Consider the following 6001-nt stretch of genomic DNA (forward strand, 5'->3'; position numbering starts at 1 on the left):
TGGTCCAGTAATCCAAGAAAAGGAAGGGGCCTGCATTTGGCCCATCAAGACCTAACCTGCCACTCCCCAACCCTGAGCCACCCCAACAACCTCAGACCAGGAAACTGAGTACAGATGTCCTCAGCTTGTGTGGGGATTGGATCCAGGACAAACCCATCCCCACCAAATGGATGCTCAAGTCCCTTATATAAAATGGCATAGTATTTGCATATAACTTATGCACATTCTCTTGTATGCTTTAAATCATCTCTAGATTAAGTATAATATACAATACAATGTAAATGCTATGTAAATAGTTGCCAGTGCATGGTAAATTCAAATTTTGCTTTTTGGAACTTTCTGGAATTTTTTTCCCCAAAACATTTTCAATACACAGTTAGGATGTAGAAGGCTAACTCTACTGGCCTCCCAACCACAATTCAGGGGTAATGAACCAGGACCCAAGTCATGGAGCTTGTCTCTCACCTCACGCACATGACAGAACTTGTCAGGCACCCAGATAACCTTGGGAAGGCTTGGCCTTGCTCATCCTAAAGGGGTGGATTCCTTTCTCTCTAAGCACTTATTCAGAATCACCCACCGCCACTATATGCATTGTTGTCAAATCAATTTATGTTTGTTCTCATCACGTAGAACCTGGACTCTTGGCTCCATACCCCAATGTTAACACTCATATTTAGTCCATATTTTAGTTTTGGTGATACTATGGGCTCCCCTCCGAGACCAGAGCTTTGGATCTCATCTAGTTTTCACCTTTGTTTATTTTGTTTGTTCATTCTTCCAGAATGAGATTGGCTTACTTTATTTTGATTACGAAAATACTATACATTCATTGTAAAGAATTTTTCTTTTTCTTTCTTTTTGGTTTAAAATAACTTTTTATTGCCCAGGATATTTTTTTCCCTTGTGTTGTATTTTGTCTGTTTTATTTGTTTTTGTTTTCTTTTTTCATAACTATAAATTCAAGCTTGCCTTTGTCTTGGAAAACAAAACAACAAAGCTTTCATATCATTTGCAACCTGGTCTCATTTGAAGAGACAGGTGGGAGTTATCTTGCAAGAGTAAGATTTATACCATGAAGGGTACAGTTCTAGGCCTGGTGGTACTGAGACGGAGACAATGGCATTCTTGACAAAATTACAATCTGCTGGTGGCGTTTGTGGAAAAGAAGCCCTTGCAAATTTCTAAATGACAGTAAACTCTTATTAGGAAATTCTAAAGTGTTTTACAGGCCAAAAGGGGAATGAGGTTATTAGTAAAATGCCTCAACAGAGTTGGAATAAAATACTGGATTTGAGAGTTACTGGAACTTGGATATGTAAAAAGAGGGTGGAGGTTGGGTCATGCTTACAATGGTCTCAAGTTCAAATAAACTACTGTGACAAGACACCACTTCACAAGTCACACGCTGGCCCAGGGACTCTTCTCTTCCCTTAGTAGGTGCTGGCAGAAGGCGTGCTCAGTCGTTTTCCAATGTAGATGCCTAGCCCCAAAGCCAGAACATGGGAGAGGAAGAGAGATGGAATGAACACCTTAAGAAACTCTGCGGAGAAGATGCCCCCTTTCTTCATGGCTCCACTTTTCCTCATGCTTAAGGAGACGGAACGTTTAGGGTGCCTGAAGTGGAACTCCTTGGGTGGAATGTTTTCAGGTCTACTGGACCAATCGGACACCCAGTCTACACTTTTCTTCAGAGCATCCACTTCTTTCTTCTCCTTCTGCAACTTCTTCTGACTGAGAGCTATGGTCCTTGCTTGTGTGCATTTCCACATCAAACATGATCTGCCCATCTTCTTGTGGGGAAGGGCTGTCGCAGTGAGAACTGCCTCTTGAACTGCTCTGTCTGGATTCATGCTGTGCATCCAAAAGAATCTTCTCCATGTCTCCATTGTGGATGGAGGATGAGGAGGGTACAAACTCTAACCCCCCATTCTTCTCATTGCCATTGCTGCTGTTCATGGGCAGCTCCACCCAGGAACTGTTGAGGCCAGCAGGTGGTGGCAAAGACCGTTCACCGTTCACCTTCCTCACAGTTATTGCTGTTGTGCGGGGGCGGCAGCTGTTCTACTGAGACGACATTGTCAGGTGGCTGGAAGAGCTGCGACCCCGCAGCAAAGACCATCTCCGATTCCCGGCATCAACACCAAGAATTTTTCTAAAATATCAGCCAATTGAGATTGGTTATAAAAGATTTTCAATTCATATCAGAATATATATATGGAACTAAAGAGCTTCTTGATGAGGGTAAAAGAGGAGAGTAACAATGCTGGTTGAAACTCAACATTCAAAAACCAAGATCACAGCATCTGGTCCCATCACTTCATGACAAATAGAAGGGGAAAAAGTGGAAACAGTGACAGACTTTATTTCCCTGGACTCCAAAATCACTGTGGATGGTGACTGCAGCCATAAAATTAAAAGACGCTTGCTCCTTGGAAGGAAAGCTAGGATAAACCTACTGTGTGTGTCCTCAGTTGTGCCTGACTCTTTGCAACCCCATGACTGTAGCATGCCAGGCTCCTCTCCTCATGGGACTTCCTAAGCAAGAATACTGGAGTGGGTTGCCATTTCCTCCTCCAGGGGATCTCCCCAACCCAGGGATTGAACCCAGGTCTCTTGCATCTCCTGCACTGGCATATATACAAAAAATTCACAGTCCCACTACCCAGTTGATACCCTCTCTGACTCAACTAAGAATTTCCTGATTAAGCCCTGAGGAACCCCATTCATCTAAGTGGTACCAGCCGCTGATATTCCCTGTGATTAGATTTGGTTTGCTTGACAATGCATGAGGATCCAGAACTTTTGTCATAAACAGGGTGAGAATACTTGGCATTCTATCTCTCACCATGTGCTGGTCACAAGGTGTATAGGTGGATCCATCATCCTCATCAGCACTGAAGGCCTACAGCCATGCTAGACACCTGGGATAGACACCTGCAATATGAAAGCAAATGATTTCAGACAACTGACCTGGATTTACCCAGTCCTTCCAAAAACAAGCACATTCAGACATCAATTTGAGACCTTTTAACAGTCTTTAGGAGATTGAGATATGTAACACACTCACATACATTAAGCATTCACTATGTAAAGTGCTTTATATTATGCATTTCATTTTAGATTGCCTAATATTTTAGAATTTCTCATGTCTCTGATTCAAATCTAAAATCTTCAAATAGATGTTTTGATTTTTCTAGAAGCAAGTACTTGTCTATTGTGAGATAGTTAAAGCTTGAACTTTTTACAATGTTATTCTTTTAAAATACAGGACTACTTTTAGTGTACCAAGACCATAATTTTAAGCTGCTTTCATTACTCTCTATATAGTCAAGTCTTATTCAAGGCATTCGTGATTCTAGAGTAAGGGAAGAGCTCCACCTTATGGTACTGTTTTGAAGTACACCAAGAAAAGGCCACGATTTTTAGAATTGTTCTAGAAACTCAAGAGGGGCTTCCCTGATAGCTCAGTTGGTAAAGAATCCCCCTGCAATGCAGGAGACCCTGGTTCCATTCCTGGGTTGGGAAGATCCGCTGGAGAAGGGATAGGCTACCCACTCCAGTATTCTGGCCTAGAGAATTCCAGGGACTGTATAGTCCATGGGGTCGCAAAGACTCGGACTGAACGACTTTCACTTCGCTTCACTTAGAAACTCAAAGGGGAAAAGGATTAAAAAATACAGACCACTCCCTCAACAAATTGTAAATCCTCTTCCATGATATGCTCAAAGTGCCAAAATGGCCAAGGCTAAGTAAAAATTAAGCAAAATCTTTCACTCGGCTATTGAACTGGGTACTAAATTGGTAAAACAAGAGTCCTTTTTACTTGATACCAAACATTATCATCATAACTAATGATTCTTGAGTTCCTATTATGAACCAGATTATGGCATATATATATATGTGTGTGTGTGTGTGTGTGTGTGTGTGTGTGTGTGTGTGTGTAATATATGTGATATATTATAAACATATTTTGGGGGGCTCCAAAATCACTGCAGATGGTGATTGCAGCCATGAAATTAAAAAGACGCTTACTCCTTGGGAGGAAAGTTATGACCAACCTAGATAGCATATTAAAAAGCAGAGACATTACTTTGCCAACAAAGGTCCGTCTGGTCAAGGCTATGGTTTTTCCAGTGGTCATGTATGGATGTGAGAGTTGGACTGTGAAGAAAGCTGAGCACCAAAAAATTGATGCTTTTGAACTGTGGTGTTGGAGAAGACTCTTGAGAGTCCCTTGGACTGCAAGGAGATCCAACCAGTCCATCCTGAAGGAGATCAGTCCTGGGTGTTCATTGGAAGGACTGATGCTGAAGCTGAAACTCCAATACTTTGGCCACCTCATGCGAAGAGTTGACTCATTGGAAAAGACCCTGATGCTGGGAGGGATTGGGGGCAGGAGGAGAAGGGGGACGACAGAGGATGAGATGGCTGGATGGCATCACCAACTCGATGGGCATGAGTTTGAGTAAACTCCGGGAGTTTGTGATGGACAGGGAGGCCTGGCATGCTGCGATTCATGGGGTTGCAAAGAGTCAGACACGACTGAGTGACTGAACTGAAATGAACTGACTGATAAACATATAATAAATATACACTATCATATTAAATATTTATTAAATATTTTATTATACATATTAATAAATATATATACAATAATATATTTATATATTGTATATTTATAAAATGTTTTTTAGTTTTTATAAAATTTTGTTAATTAAAAAAATTTTTTAAATATACAAATATTTATATTTTATAATATAATTTATATAATAAATATCAAATATTTATTAAATATTAAATATATGTTTATTATATTAAATTTCATTTACTATAAATATATAATAAATATTATATATATATATATGCGCTAAGTCGCTTCAGTCATGTTCAACTCTTTGTGACCCCATGGGACTGTAGCCCACCAGGCTCCTCTGTCCATGGGATTCTCCAGGCAAGAATACTGGAGTGGGCTGCCATGCCCTTCTCCAATATATATATATATACACTAATTTAATACTCACACAACCCTATAAGAGAGGTACTATTATAAACTCCACTATCCAGATGAAGAAACTGAGGCCTAGAGAAGGTACATAAATTTCTCAAGGCCACACAGCTACTAAGTGGTAGAGCCAAGACTCACTAGCCCAGATTCTAAACCACCATGCCATACTGCCTCTTTCTAAAGCTCAAATTCAGTAAGGTCTCTCTCAAAATAGACAACTTGAAGCCATGCTCTTACCCATTCTTTCTCAAAATATTCATACATGAAGGCAAGACAAGATCCCTGGTTCAATTTCTATTCCTCTCATGGTGGTCCAGATTTGTAAATCTTTGGTTTATCTCCTGTGTTCCTTCCCAACTTTGACAATGATTCTATTTGTGATTTTAAGTATAAAGTATTGCAGTAGAGAGCTAAACACTGAACGTTTACATCCCTCCAAAATTCACATGTCGAAACCTAGTCTCCCATGTGATGGTATTAGGAAGTGGGGACTTTGGGAGGTACTTAGGTCATAAGGGTGGAGCCCTCATGAATCAGATTAGCGCACTTATAAAATGCACTCTCGGGAGCTCTTTGCCCCTTCCACTGTGTGAAGACACAGCCAGAGGTTGGCTATCTATGGACCTGGAAGCAGGTCCCCAGAAGATATTGAATCTTCCAGCACCTGATCTTGGACTTGCCAGCCCCCAGACTGTGAGAAATAAATGTTTGTTGTTTAAGCCACCCAGTCTATGATTTTTCTATTATAGCAGCCCCAAAGGACTGAGACACTGAGAACTTAGATTTTCTGTCTCTTCCCCCTATTTTACCTCAGGCCCCTCAAACATCATTCATTTAAAATCATGTTGAAAATGACATATTTCCATAAACAACAAGGTCCTACTATAGGGCACAGGAGACTATATTTAATATCCTGTGATAAAACACAATGGGAAATAATATATACATGTATAACTGAATCACTTTGGTGTACAGCAGAAATTAACACACTGT

At 40.5% G+C, this 6001-nt stretch overlaps 1 pseudogene; it reads right to left on the reverse strand.

Moving 5' to 3' along the window:
• Window positions 1–1202: 1202 nt before the first annotated feature.
• On the reverse strand, window positions 1203–1974 carry LOC110129884 (BCL2/adenovirus E1B 19 kDa protein-interacting protein 3-like pseudogene; annotated as a pseudogene).
• Window positions 1975–6001: the final 4027 nt, after the last annotated feature.

The sequence above is a fragment of the Odocoileus virginianus genome, unplaced genomic scaffold (genome assembly GCF_023699985.2).
Source record: "Odocoileus virginianus isolate 20LAN1187 ecotype Illinois unplaced genomic scaffold, Ovbor_1.2 Unplaced_Scaffold_1, whole genome shotgun sequence".
In the NCBI taxonomy this organism is placed as follows: domain Eukaryota; kingdom Metazoa; phylum Chordata; class Mammalia; order Artiodactyla; family Cervidae; genus Odocoileus; species Odocoileus virginianus.